The 15120-nt window shown below is 32.6% G+C and overlaps 1 pseudogene; it reads left to right on the plus strand.

The window, feature by feature from the left end:
• Positions 1-10567: 10567 nt before the first annotated feature.
• LOC107879022 lies at positions 10568-11416 on the plus strand (annotated as a pseudogene).
• The last annotated feature ends 3704 nt before the right edge of the window (positions 11417-15120 follow it).

The raw sequence follows: 15120 nt of genomic DNA on the forward strand, positions 1-15120 counted from the left end.
TGGAATCTTTCTCCCAGGATAAAATGACTTTCAATCCAACTATAGTGGTACCTCAAATAATTGGTTTCGTCGAACTCACTCAACGATTTGATTGATCACAAGGAATGCTTTTAAGATAAAAACAGTTTGCATTTCAAAAAAAATTTCATACCAAAACCTGTGGATAAATACAGGTTTATATAACCATCAAGTGCCCCTTTCGAAAGATGGAAATGGTTTATATAACTTGGACCTTTGCTAGACATCCCCACACTTTGAAATATTTCAAGTTGGGTTTTCTTTCTTTCCATTTTTCATAAGTAATTGATTGTGTCTTACTATGGGGAACTCTATTGAGTATTCGGTTGGCTGTAAAGATAGTCTCCCCCCACAAGCTTTATGGTAAACCTGAACTTATAAGTAACGTATTCATCATTTTCTTCAAAGTTTGATTTTTTCTTTCTGCCATTCTATTAGATTGAGGTAAATACGGGGCTGTAGTTTGATGGACAATTCCATTCTCTACACATATTTCGGCGAAAGGAGATTTATATTCTCAGCCCCTATTACTTTTTATAGTTTTGATCTTTTGCTCTAACTGATTTTCAACTTTAGTTTTGTATTGTCTAAATGCATCTATTGCTTCATCCTTACTATTTAGCAAGTAAACATAACAATATCTAGTGCAATCGTCAATGAAAGTTATGAAATACTTTTTTCCACCACGTGATGGTGTTGACTTCATATCACAAATGTCAGTATGGATTAAGTCTAAGGGATTGGAATTCCTTTCAACGGACTTATACAGATGCTTAGCATATGTTGATTCTATACAAGTTTGACACTTTGATTTATTTCACTCAAAGTTTGGCAAAACTTCTAAGTTAATCAGTTTTCGTAATATTTTGTAATTAACATAGCCTAGTCGTTCATGCCACAAATTGGGAGACTCAGGTAAGTAAGAAAAATATAAACTTTTATTGATTTCAACATTCATTACATTCATTTTGAATAGACCTTTATTGAGGTAGCCTTTTCCTACAAACACTTCTCCTTTACTAAGTATAATTTTTCTAAAAACAAAACACATTTGAATCCATTCTTGTCTAGAAGTGAAACAGAAATCAAGTTCTTTCGTAACTCAAGAACATACAAGATATTGTTAAGTGTCAACACTTTGCCGAAAGTTATCTTCAAGCACACTTTTCCTGTTTCTTCCACTTTTACAGTCACGGAGTTTTCCATGTAGATTTTTTCTTCTACTTGAGCCGTAACAAACGTCAAAAACAACTTCTTATTAGCACAAACATGGGGGGTGGCACCAGAATCCATCCACTAGTCCCAGATTATTCAATCAAGGTATTAGTACCATAGTCCTAGATTAATCAATTAAGGTATTAGTCTAACATATGAGGTAGTAAGAATCAGTTCGGCTCAGAGTGATCAATCGTCGACTCTGATCGGGAGAAACGCAGTACCATTTCATCATGCAATTGACAAAAGACTCAATTGAAGTTGTAGTTGACCCTATAAGAACTCACATTTAATTAAGGTATTAGTCTAACATATGAACTCAATTGAATTATATATAAACAAATGTTCAACCTGTTGCAACAGATATCTTTTCTGTTGGATCAAATAGATTATGTAATCTGTTGCAACATATTATATATCTATTGTAAACTATCATACAGATTAAGCCATTTTTTGTGACAGATCATGAATTATTGTAAACTATCAAACAGATTAAGTCATCTGTTGCAACAGATTACCCACCAGTTATAAATTATCAAATAGTTTGAGTCATATATTGTAATAGATTACTCATCTATTGTAAATTATCAAATAGGCACTGCCATCTATTGTAGTTGACATTATGAGAACTCACCCCTAGTCCTAGATCAATCAATTAAGGTATTAGTCTAACAGATGAGGTAGTAAGAATTGGTTCAACTCAGAGTTATCGATCGACGACTTTAGTCGGGAGGAACGCAGTACTGTCTTATCATGCAATTGCCAAAAGACTCAATTAAAGTTGTAGTTGACCTTATGAGAACTCACCCCTAGTCTCAGATTATTCAATCAAGGTATTAGTATCCTAGTCCTAGATTAATCAATTAAGGTATTAGTCTAACATATAAGGTAGTAAGAATTGGCTCGACTCAGAGTGATCGATGGATGACTTTGGTTGGAGGAACGCAGTATCATCTCATTATGAAATTTCCAAAAGACTCAATTAAAGTTGTATTTGACCCTATGAGAACTCACATTCAATTAAGGTTTTAGTCTAACATATGAACTCAATTAAAATTATATATAAACAAATGCTCAATATGTTGCAACATATGTCTTTTTTGTTGGATCAAATCAAATATATTAGGTAATATGTTGCAACATATTAGGCATCTGTTGTAAACTATCAAATAGATTACGTCATTTATTGTGACAGGTCATGAATCTATTGTAAACTATCAAACAAATTAAGTCATCTGTTGCACTTAAATATTTTTTGATCCTTTTTCTTATAAATCAATTTAGGTATTTTCTGTCTGAGATAAAATAGTTAAAATACTAAGGCGGTAAAAAATATTACTCGGTACAACTTTGATAACTCAAAAATCTCATGAGTGAGTAGTCCTATATGGTCTTTTCAATGTCACTGTCTCCTCGTGCCCCTCAAAAGTTATTAATGAATATTTAAACCCCCCATATCTAGAACTCTCTCTCCTTCAGCCATAAAGTAGTCTAGACTAGACTCAACTCATAACTCTTCTTTATTCTTTATTCTCAATTATATTTGTTGTTTCCTTTTTTTCTCTCTTTTCTCTCTTCTTTTGGATGAGGATCCTTTAGGATCTCAACCAATCAATATATTTTCTCGACTGAACTGAATGTTCTGATCCGTTTACTTTTTTTGACATTGCAGGTATGGTTCAAAGTTGCTCTTTTCATGTCGTCTTTTTCTTTGTATGTAATTTAAATTAGTTATTTACATTTGTTGCTATCAATGATTTACCCATTACTAGTTTGCTATTTATTGAGAAAATTAAAGGAAAGGTGACTTTTAAGTCTTGAATGAGCGAACTGTTGTTTTTATTAAAATATGCAAAAAAAAGTCATCTGTTGGGAGAACTTAAAAATCCTTGTTATCAGCATAGTTTTTTTTTTATGTCTTTTATTTGGTACTTTGGTGGTGCTGTTGTTGGGGGTGGTGGTTGTGTTGGAACATATGATGTTTGTGTTATGGATGGTGTTGGAACATATGGTGTTGTTTTGTTTGTTTCTTTGTTGTTGATGCTGTTGTTAGTGGTGTTGCAACAGTTTCCTCAACTGTTGCAACTGATGAATCAACTGTTGGAATAGACGGAGCAACTTTTTGAAGAAATCAAACCAGTAGCAAGGCTGGTTTGATTTATTCCAACAGATGGCCCATCTGTTTCTACATGTCCTCTATCCTTTGCAAACGATGCCTCATTGGTTGAATAGATGGGTAATCTGTTGCATCATATTGGTCATTTGTTGATTCACTCAATTTTGTGTTACCCTTTTGTAATGTTCTTTTTGTTCTTCTCTTGTTTGACATCAAATGTATTTCTCTTGTTTGCAGACAAAAGGAAGTGAAATTAGATCCACTTTTGCTCGGCCAGCATTAAAGGCTAAAGTAAAGATGGGTTCAGAGGAATAAGCTGCTTGCAGATGGAACCACTTCATATGTGAGAGGTATGTATTACTGATCAACCTATCATGAAAACACTCCAGTACAATGATTTTGTGAATGTTTGTTCTTTACCTATTAGGTATTAATTCTTCAAACAAGATATGTAATTTTACAGTTAAGATTGTTAGGTTCGAACTGACAAGGCTGAGGGACCAAGACGGTGGTGTAGATATCCCGTTACAATTTAATGACGATTTATGCTCATATTTTTATGTCAAGTTTGGGGAAGGATCCTAATTTTTGGCGGCAGTGTAAATATCCAATAGTGATTGGACTGGTTTTAATGGCACAATGGACTTCTTGAAAGGCCTCTAAAGTCTCGTAATGCAGCAAACAACGATAGAACCAATAGAAATTCCCCTGGTCCAAATTTATATGGATGAGTTTTTGAAGGAGACTATTATACAGAAGAAAGTGTTTAGGAGAAAACCTGTGCGAAAAGAGGGAGATTGAGAAGTCCATATATCATCTTAGTACTTGTTTAAGAGGATACACAGGGTCGGAAGGAAAGTGTAGCGAAATTAGCTTATGAAATTGACATGAAAAATGAAAAAACTGGATGAGATGCGAATGTGAAAGTGTATCCAAAAATGAAAATCCATCAGTCGTTGAAGAAAAAGAAGAATGGTCAAGAGGAATTGACCTTGTGTATCCTCTTAAACAAGTACTAAGATGATATATGACCTTCTCAACCTCCTTTTTCCCATACAAGTTTTCTCCCAAACACCTTCTGCTGATTAATAGTCTCCTCCACCAATCCATCCATATAAATTTGGATTAGGGGAATTTTTATTAGTTCTATCGTTGTTTGCTACATTGCGAGGCTTCAGAGGCCTTTCAAGAAGTCCATTGTGCCATTAAAACCGATCTAATTACTATTGGATATTTATACTGCCGCCAAAAATTTAAACCCTTCCCCAAACTTGACACAAAAACATATGCATGAATTGTTTCATTAAATTATAACGGGGTATCGATACCATCATCTTGGAACCCTTCGGCCTTATCAGCTCGCACCTATCAAACTAAATTGTACAATTCAGGATCTTGTTTGAAGAATCAGTGTCTAATCATTGGTAAAAAACTGCATTCACAAAATTATTGCACTTTATGTATCTTCATGGTAGTCTGATCAATAATATACATAACTCACATGCATAAAAATGGGATCCATTGCACATATCTTATTCTTCTTACCCCGTCAGGACATGTCAGTGTTGTTTATTCATCTGCACGAATGTGATGACTATTAAAATGGAGGTGTGAAGAGTTGTGACTTTTTATCTTAACACATTCAAAACAGCCGATGAATCAAAATCTCCATCTATTGCAACTGACGAATCAGCTGTTGAAAGAAATCAAAACATCTCCTCCAAACATATGGTCCATCTGTCACGACAGATAATCTATATGTTGCAATAGATGGTAAATCTGTTGCGATAGACCTGACTTTTTTTTAATTAATCTGCACGCATGTGATTACTTCTTTCTAAATATGTTTGTTTCAATTTAGTTTTCCTATTTATAAAATCAAGAGAATTTTATTATATTCTTTCAAGATTACCCCTATTATTAAATGACTACATAAAGTATATTATTCATATTTATACTTTCTAATCATAATTAATAAGACCAATTTGGTAAAAAAATCACCTAATTTATATTTTTATTAATTGGTGTGCCCAGCTCATGGGGCCCAACTAATATGTAATTGAGGGACTATTAAAAAGAGGTGAAGACTTTTTATCTCACACATTCAAAACAGCTAATGAATCAAATACACCATCTGGTGAAACTGAAACTAATGAATCAACTTTCAGAAGATATCAAAACATCTCCTCCAACTTATACATACTGTCCATCTGTTGCAACAGATAATACATAAGTTACATCAGATGTCTTATTTATTGCATATACAAATCATCTATTGCAATAGATGATAAATTTGTTTTGACAGCCGTCTGTTGCATATTCAATCAATCCATCTATTGTAATAGATGCTAAATCTGTTAAAAATATTAGATGATCTATTGCAACAACTCAATAATAACGGCTTTTATCGAGTCTTAAACCGCTATGAAAAGGTAAGAAGTAATTAGTGTAAAAGAAAAAGTCGCAACTTTTCATAGAAAACAAAATGCCACCAGTTTTAATGTAATTAATACAATGGAGCTGAACAGTCCTACCTTTTGGCTTGACACGTCCAGATTATATTATAGGTCCCTCAATATCAATCTTCATTCAACTCTATTTATTTCTTGTATTTTTTCCTTTCATGTGACATCTTTAACCACTTCTCTTCAAAGAGCATATTCTTTTCTTGTTGAGGTAAGTTTTTTTCTGGCGTAAATTTACCATTTGGTCATATATGTTGTATTACATTGTAAACATTTTTCTTTACATTTGTCAATTCATGCGTGTTCTAGATATGGCTGATCCTTTTCTAGACATTGCTATTCTACGCGACATAGTATGGGAACTTCAAAGGCAGGTTAATGACCTGCAGAGCGAGTTGGTCGCTGTGAGAGCGACAATGTTCAGAGAGATACAGAGGCTGATGAGAGCCCTGCTACTGTGAGTTGATTGGCCGGTTGTCATTAATGATGATGATGATAATAATAATTAGAATGTGTTTTTTCTTTTAGCATATGTATTTTAATTTTTCTATATTGGATCTATACCTAATGTGTTTTGTTTTTCATTTAATGAAAAATTTACTTTTAGTAAGACTTTGGCGTTTTAATTCCAATTCAATTTTCATTCTGTTTTCTTCTAATCTAATACATGTTAACATGTCGACGGTTGGAGGCAATGCTGAATCCAGTAGCACTAGCAATTTTGGCTTTTGAGTTCTTTCAATAGTTGGAACCGATTAGTCATCTGTTGGGTTTCAATAGATTATCTATCTGTTTCGATAGATTTTCATTTGTTGGAGGAAAGTATTCCAGTTGTTTGTACAACTATTGAGAATAATTGTGGTCTGCTGTATTATTTAAGTTCATGTTTTGCCTTATTTTATTGATGCATAATTTATTTACAAAAAAGATATTTTATATATAATAAATGATAACATTAAGTTCACAACAATGAGTTAAATATATAAAAGTCCACAACAAACAAACAAACAAACAACAACACAAGTTTTTGCAATTACAGTGATCATGGTGGATTATGATTCGGGCATGTAGTTCTTTTGTGGCCAGTGCACTTACATATGGAGCACTTGTTTCTTCTTGATGAAAATGATTCTCCAACTCCACGCCTCCTTTTATATGGCTTTCTTCCCGATTTGATAGTGCTCGGGTCAATCTATGGAGGAGGTATTAATCTCCCCATAAGCTCTATTGGAACAATCCAAGATTCTTCGGGAGACACCGGAGTAATATACCCACTATATGTCATTTCATATTTTTCCACTGAATAATATTGAGAGGAGTGCTCATAAACTTCAGGTCTATATTTATGGCCGTATTGAGCTCGAAGGGCTGCCATAGCATGTGTACAAGGTATTTTGTCTAAGTCAAAAACTCTACACGTAGAATATCTTATTTGAAGATCGACCGTGGCAATATCACCATGACCGGTGATACGAAATTTGTAATCTACTATTTTATGAGAGAATAACCTATTCCCCAAATTGATGTTCGTTGATATTTTCTTTTTGATTTCGAGAACAAATTGGGTTCTTTTTTCTGGGCACTTGAACTGCACACGCCTTTTGTCAAAAAAATTACTATATTTCTCGCTTATTTTTTCAAACATATCCTTGATGGAAAATTCTCTTTCATCGCCAAATAATGAATTCATCGATTCAGCTATGTTTGATGTCATAATATTGTACCTATAGAAAAGAATCACTTAGTATGACATCAAACTAAACTTTTAAATCAAACAAGACATTACATTCATAAGAAAGTACCTATTTGCTGGACAAAATGCCTGACTCCATCTCTCGAAACCGACACATGCAAGAAATTCTGCTACCTTGGGATTCACATCCGCTATTTGATTGAAATGGTCTAAAAACTCCTCTCTACTATATGCTTTAGCTACTCTATAAAAAAGGGTGACGAACCTTTCATAGTGATAGTTGTGTCGAATGTTCTCTCCAAGATGCCTGATTCAACAACCAAAGTAAGCTAAAGTAAAGAAAAGTGAACCCATCTTTGGAATACTTGGATGCCTATCCGATACAAAACACAACTCTTCGGTATCTTCGACGCAGCGTCGCAGTTGTTCAAAATAAAATCCATAAGAGGCATTACATTCCTTGTCCGTTACACAAAAACGACAGGAAAGATGTGATTCTCCGCATCCTGCGCCACCACCGCTAGCAAAACTCCATTATACGTGCTCCTCAAGAAGGTACCGTCGACGGCTATGCCTTTTCTCAAATATCGAAAACCTTGAATCCAAGCACCATAGGATACAAAAAAGTACTTGAACCTTCTGTTTTCATTCAGATATAATGTCGTCTTACTTTCGAGATTTATGGACTCAATCATGTAACGGTAAGCATCCAAGACTTCATACCCATGCTCGAGTGTCCCACAAACTAGGTCCTTGGCAATCCCCATGGTCGTATATACCTTTCAATAATTGACCAGGACACCCAAATCCATAAGGATTTGATTAGCCATAAGCCTTGTTGAAGGGCCTTTGCCATCGGGGAAACTACTCCTGAAATATTCACCGAGGACTTTTGCCGTGGCGTGAGAATTTTGGCCCGAGATGTTCTTCGAACCACATGTGTGATGCTTTTCATATTTATGAATAATGAATCTATCAGAACTTGCGTACTTCACCGCTTTCAACCACCACTTGCAGTTCGAATTAGCACATTTGAAGCATAAGACCCTGCTCGAATTAATCACCTTCTTTATTCTGAAATCTTTTTTCACACAAGAAATAAACAAAGTGTTAGATAGTTCATTCTTTTCCTTGAATGCCATTCTAATAAAAAATCTAGTCCCGTCGTCTTGAAGATTTCCAGATTATGTCGATTGAGAAGAACTGCACATCGTATTGGTCGCATCAACGGGCGTAGGTGTTTGATCATCATCTGGAATATTCATGTCTAGATCATCCAACCTATCATCAAAGAAGTCTTTTTTTTTTCTTCTTCTTCTTCTTCTTCTACGTTCTGGTTCTCATTCTCTCTCATCTTTTCAACCATGTACACCCTTAACACCGGCCTGGTTGAATCACTTAGATAAGAACGCAACCAAACCTGATCGGTTATCTTAATAGGCAGTACCCTCTGATTTTCAAAGGAGTTGTACATGTAGCTGATGGTGACTTCTTCCGATTAACAATTCAGTCCACAAAAACTGATGATTAAGTTAACAAAATCATCATACGAAACATCACTTTGGACTGTCATAACTATTGTCTCTAGCATTTCGCCCTCCTTCCAACGCCATACATATCGATTTCTCTTCTCGACCCAATGACCATGACAATCCACCCCTATTGTTATTAATCCTTCCATTAGTGGTATATAAATAAAGTCATTTGTTAAAAAAAGTTGATCGTGATTTCATAGTGCCGTGAATGAATCCCAACAGATGTGTTATCTGTTACAACAGGTAAGTGATGAGTCACAACAGATTCTTACGTGTTGGAATTCATGTTACGGGGATGAATATCTGTTGCAACAGATGAATCGCCTATTGGAATTGATGTTATAACTAAATCACCTTTGAAGGTGGTTCCAACAGATGAGTGACAATTGCAACAGATAATTAACCTGTTGCGACAAATGACTTACCTGATACAACAGGTTATTAATCTGTTGTAACCTATGTTGGAATCATGTTCAGGTTCTGTTGCAACAGGTAACTAATCTATTGCAACATATATGTCAAATGTTACAACTGATGAGCCATCTGTTTAAACATGAATCCAACATATCAGTCTTCCTTTGAAATAGATGTCTCATCTATCACAACAGATGATTTATCTATTTAAATAGATGGATTTTATGTTGGATTCATGATTGAGTTCTATCTATTGTTGGAAAACAACAACACAATAGCAGTTACCCAGATGACAAATTCAACTAAAAATCATAATTTGACTTACCAACATCTCCTATGAAGTAATGTCAAAGTGGAAAGTGATGTTAGAAACAAAATTTGACCTAAGAAATTGGTCAAATAGCAACAGTAGCAGTAACAACAACAACAAATGGTCAACAAGAACAAGATAAAGATGATAATGAAGTAGAAGATGATGTTAATGAAGCAGAAGATGATGAATGAAGCAGCAGCAACAATGAACAATAAAAATCTCTAAGAGAGAGAAATCAACAAAGGGTGAGAAGAGAGAGAAATGCACCTTTTTTCCCTTTGTTTTACGTTATATAGGCTAACATTTGGATCAAAGTGTAAATTTAAAAACTTGTGGGTTATTTTTAAACTTTTCCAACTTTCTTAATCCATAATAAAGTAATTATCACATCCATCTAATAATTAAGACTTATGTCATCTACACCTCATTTTAAAACTTTTTTATGACCTGTGGCCCAAACCCCATGTAAGTTGCAGTTCAATAAATATTCGAATCAATATGATATAAGAATTATATTCTGGTCAATGATTCAAATTAAGGAGAGAAAAAGGAAACAGGGATGGATGGATAGGGGTTAGGACACTACAATTATAAAAAAGATCAAGTTATATTAGACGCAGTTCTTTGGTTGTAATTTATTGTATTTACAGTTTGTGTTAAATTATTTCAAGATAATTCATTTCTGCTTTCAGCAGTTATTTTTACTTTTGTCGTAATATTAGAATATTTTAAAAATTATTTGTTCTAAATATATCATTAACCACAGAATTATATCCTCAAAATATGTTGCTTCTTTTATGTCGCGTGATATTTTAAATTTGTTTTTTATGATTTTTTATGGAAAAAAAGGTTAGCTTCTTACTATTAGACTTGGGTCCAGAAATGTCAGTGGAGGAACTAAAGTAATTCTAATTAATTTTATTCTATCCTTACTCCATAATTTTAGTTTGTTAGAGTAAGACAGACTCTGCAGAGAAGAGACGCCACACAATCTTATGAGAGATGGAGACATGGCTGAGGGAGGTGTACCGTATATATCAGTTATTGCTTCTGTAATAAAAAAGCATAAAAGGAGCGAGGAGTGGCCCTTGTTATGAAGGAAGATCTTGAAGTTGCCAAGAAAAAGGATGTTGTGAATCGCAAACTCATTCCCAATATGGCTAAATAGTACACTAAAGAGTATGTCGAGGAGGAGAGGGAGTTTATCCATTTTAAGCATGAGGCACAATTGAAGGGAGGATTCTATGTTGACACAAGGAAAATTGCTCTTCATAATAAGAATCTGTGGTAAGAATGCAATGGCTCCTCAGACAAAAGGGATTATGTATTCTCTCAAATTGCAAAATATCTTCAACGATTTCTCCCTGAAAATTAACAAGGCCACCATGACACATGATTCATAGGGTTGAACTATCAATTTTATACGGGTCCCAACTTGAAGAGTATTTAACAATTGATCAACAATCAGTTTATGAAAATGTAGACAAGCAGAGAATTGCTTTGACCTACAATGCCATCATTGAACATGAGTTGGGAAAGTATGAAATTATCTGCATCGAAGATAAATTGTTTTTTGGATTAAATAAAAAATTAATTTTTGTTTTAAGGAGGTACAGATTGCTCATTGTGTTTTCTATATTACATTAATAGGTAGTTACTGGAAAAAAGTGTAAATTTTGTGTTGGTCATGGACAATGAACATATAGTAGGAAATTTCTACAATGGTCTATTGACTCATTTTGATTTGAATCTTAATTAAAGATTTTATGAAAATTAAACGACTTACAAATAATATACACGTGCCTAACAGTGTGCAAGAAGGATGAACAAAGATATAAAATAATTAGGTCCTAGCATATATCCAAGAGGAATAAAGAACTGACGACTGTTTGGTCTATACGAAAGAAGTTGTTCTATGTGCAGACAATAAAACCATGGAGAGTTTGGAGCAAGGATTAACCCAATTCTATTAGTTGTATGAGTTCAAGTCATGAAAATATTATCATAATTGAAAATATGAAATTAGCTTGATAAAAAAAAGAAAGTTGACTGGGTTAGAAATCAAGTCAAATTTGAATTAGGTTCTGCAATTCAGGAAATAATTCTACTAGGATTTGGAGAACAAGAAGTTGTTGTCTTACATTTATCTAAAGCATCAAATTTATGCTTCGGAGAACTACCACCATAGAAGAGAGAGTACACGAATAGAGAAAGATATCTATACGAGAGTCTTGAAGAAAAGAAGAGTCAACTACTGCTACAAGAAGAACCAAGACTTATCATTTAACATCCATACTATTCTTGAGTTGTAATAGTTTTATTCTTGTGGTCCTTAACTATATACTTATTACATTCATAGTGACTTGCATTAGGTCTTGATTTTGTATTGTAAAGATATACTGGAGTCTTTGAAGAAATTGAAGAAAGAACCAATAATTTGGGAGAATTGTTGAGGAATGACTTAGGTGTTGTTGTCAATTCCTTTAGTGTAAGAAGAGTTGATAAACATAAAATTCCTCAATTTTTGAAGTGTCTGGAAAAATTATAATGGACGTAAACTTGAAGGGTGAAGTAAAATAGTGCATGTTGGATACTTTTCTAGAGTTTGTGTTTTAAGATGTTAAAAGCAATTCACTATGATTCAAGTATTTAAGACTTTAATTAAAAAGAATTCATCTTTGCAATAAATTCTATAAGAGAATAGACATTATAGAAAACACTCTCTCCGTTAGCTTTATTTGTCATTAGTTTTCTAATTGAATTTCTACTTTTATTTGTTATTTTTGATATTTCAAGAAAAGACAACTTCTTTTTTTCTATTTTTCCCTTAGTATTAAGTACTTTTTCAACAAATTAATTTTAAGACACTATGTAAACGTTATTTAATAAGGGGTACTATGGTAAAATAATTATGTTATTCATTATTTTTTTTAATGTGTGTGTCAAGTTAAAATAAAATAAGTAAAAACGAATGAAGGGAGTAGTACAATCACAACAATTGTAATATATATAGATATTGCTGACTATGAAAAGCATCCTGAGAAAGTCACATTAACAATGATTCACATTCTATTACTCGCATAGAGATTACTTTATTCTTAGCTATTTGCATAGTATTTATAACTAAAATTTAAATATATACACAACTTAAAAGTTACCATATTATACTAAATACCAATTTGGTACAGTATTTACATAAACCTTAAAATAATTACACAAATCCCTCTTTTTTATTTTTTCTCTCTTAAATATTATACATCACAAAACATGCCTACATCTTCCGACTTTTACTCCATAGTGCATCCATTATCTTCCCGTTATTTGCCCTATTTCTGAAACCCACAAATCACGGCATTATACAAGTAACGTCCACTTGGATGTTAATAATTTTCTAACTGTACAAGTTTTTAATTGATTATTTTGATTTACTTCATTAAATTTTTGAATTTTTTTCAACTTTATCAAATTTAGGGGTTTTTCGTTTCTTGTTTTGTTGCATGTTGAAATTTTTGTATTGTTCAATCATATTCAAGTTCATTTTGTTTTTTTCGTTCTTTTTCATATAGTATAAGTTGGATCTTTGACTGATTTGATTATTTTGTAGTTCGATTTAACAATACTGTTAAGTCAATATAGTGTCAATTGCTAATGGATTATCCTCCAAGTTTTAGTTTAGGAATTTCTCAATTTGATTCAAAAAAAAAAATATTCTTGTCGGATTTGTTCCTGATAAATTTGATTATAAGGATTCGAATTTCGCAGAGAATCGGTCGAAGCACCGAAATGACCCCGTTACAATGAAGAATTTAAAGAAAGTTGCCGCTTCTAGATCGAAGAAGGTTGGTTCAAAAGAGGCAAGTAAAAACAAGTTTAATGATTTCGATCGAACCTTCAATTATCAATGTATAATAATACATTATACATTAATTTTTTGTCTAATTAATGTATAATGTGTGTATTTTGAATTGTATTTATATAGGTTATACATTGCCATTTATAAAAATCAAAACAGTTATGAAGTTTTATTATCTTATAAGTTGACATTATACATTAAAGAAGATTTTTTTAAATGTATAAGCTGTCATCTTACATGTCTGTCTGTAGTTTAAGTATATCCGATATTACATTTGAGATGTATAAGTATATCCCGATATTACATTTTTAAATGTATAAACTACCATTATACATGTCAATCAAAATGTATTTGATGTTGAATATGTTCAAAACATACCCCAACAACCATCTGAAAGTTTGTAAGTAAATTACAATTTATTTTACAATGTATAACTAGATTTAAATTAGTGTACTTATTGTTACTTCATTTTTATTTTTTTTTAAATCAGGGACTGTGGCATCTTTGTGGCTGCTTATACAAAAATATTAAGTGAAGGGTAGCAAGTGCATTCAACGTGCACGCTATGCTTCATTACTGTGGCATTATGGAGTAGAAAAATCAAATGAAAGGTACACGACTGATAATGGCGATCCTCCTCGGTCAAGGAATAGTGTGCTCCAAGAAATTGATGAAAATGCAATTGTTACTTTAGAGTAGCATTGTTTAATAACAGTCGGAATTGAATAAACTAAATCTTAATTTTGTAGTTGATGTTAAACGAATTCAAAGATTACTTTCTAGATGTTAATTTACAATTATGGATGTCTTCATCTTATGAGAATATGTTTTCTAGTCACTGAGAAACTACTACAATGTTACTAACTGATTCATGGCACTTATTGAATTTTTCTTTCACTTATTTTGTTAATGATTAAAACAACATATTACTAATTAATCTGACATTGTATTTTGAACACATAGTATGTTTCCTGTTATGTACCTTTGCTTATAAATGAATCTTACATTGAACTAAAGATTAATATGTTTTAAAAGTATGTATTACATAATAACATACATGTTGTAAAACATTTATTACTTGTAAAAGAATTACAGAAATTGTTAATACCATGCACATTTATAATGTATGATGCTATATCATACATTGATACGAATGTATAATCAAATATTATACATTCGTAAGTCTACTGGAATGACACAGTTTCACTATACATTGCTTTGAATGTATAACAACTTATTATACATTCAAACGTTTACTAGAAAGGCAGACATTTATTATACATTGATTTGACTGTATAAAAACATATTATACATTCATAAATTTACTGGAATGATACTGTCTATAATTTTTTTTTTTTTAAAAAATTGAATTTAGTTAAATTTCGTTATTGTATTTCTAAACTCATACATGTTAAAAATGTATAATGCTACTCCCTCCGTTTAAAAAAGAATGACCTACTTTTCTTTTTAGTCCGTTTAAAAAAGAATGACCTCTTTC

The sequence above is a fragment of the Capsicum annuum genome, chromosome 8, assembly GCF_002878395.1.
Source record: "Capsicum annuum cultivar UCD-10X-F1 chromosome 8, UCD10Xv1.1, whole genome shotgun sequence".
Lineage (NCBI taxonomy): Eukaryota > Viridiplantae > Streptophyta > Magnoliopsida > Solanales > Solanaceae > Capsicum > Capsicum annuum.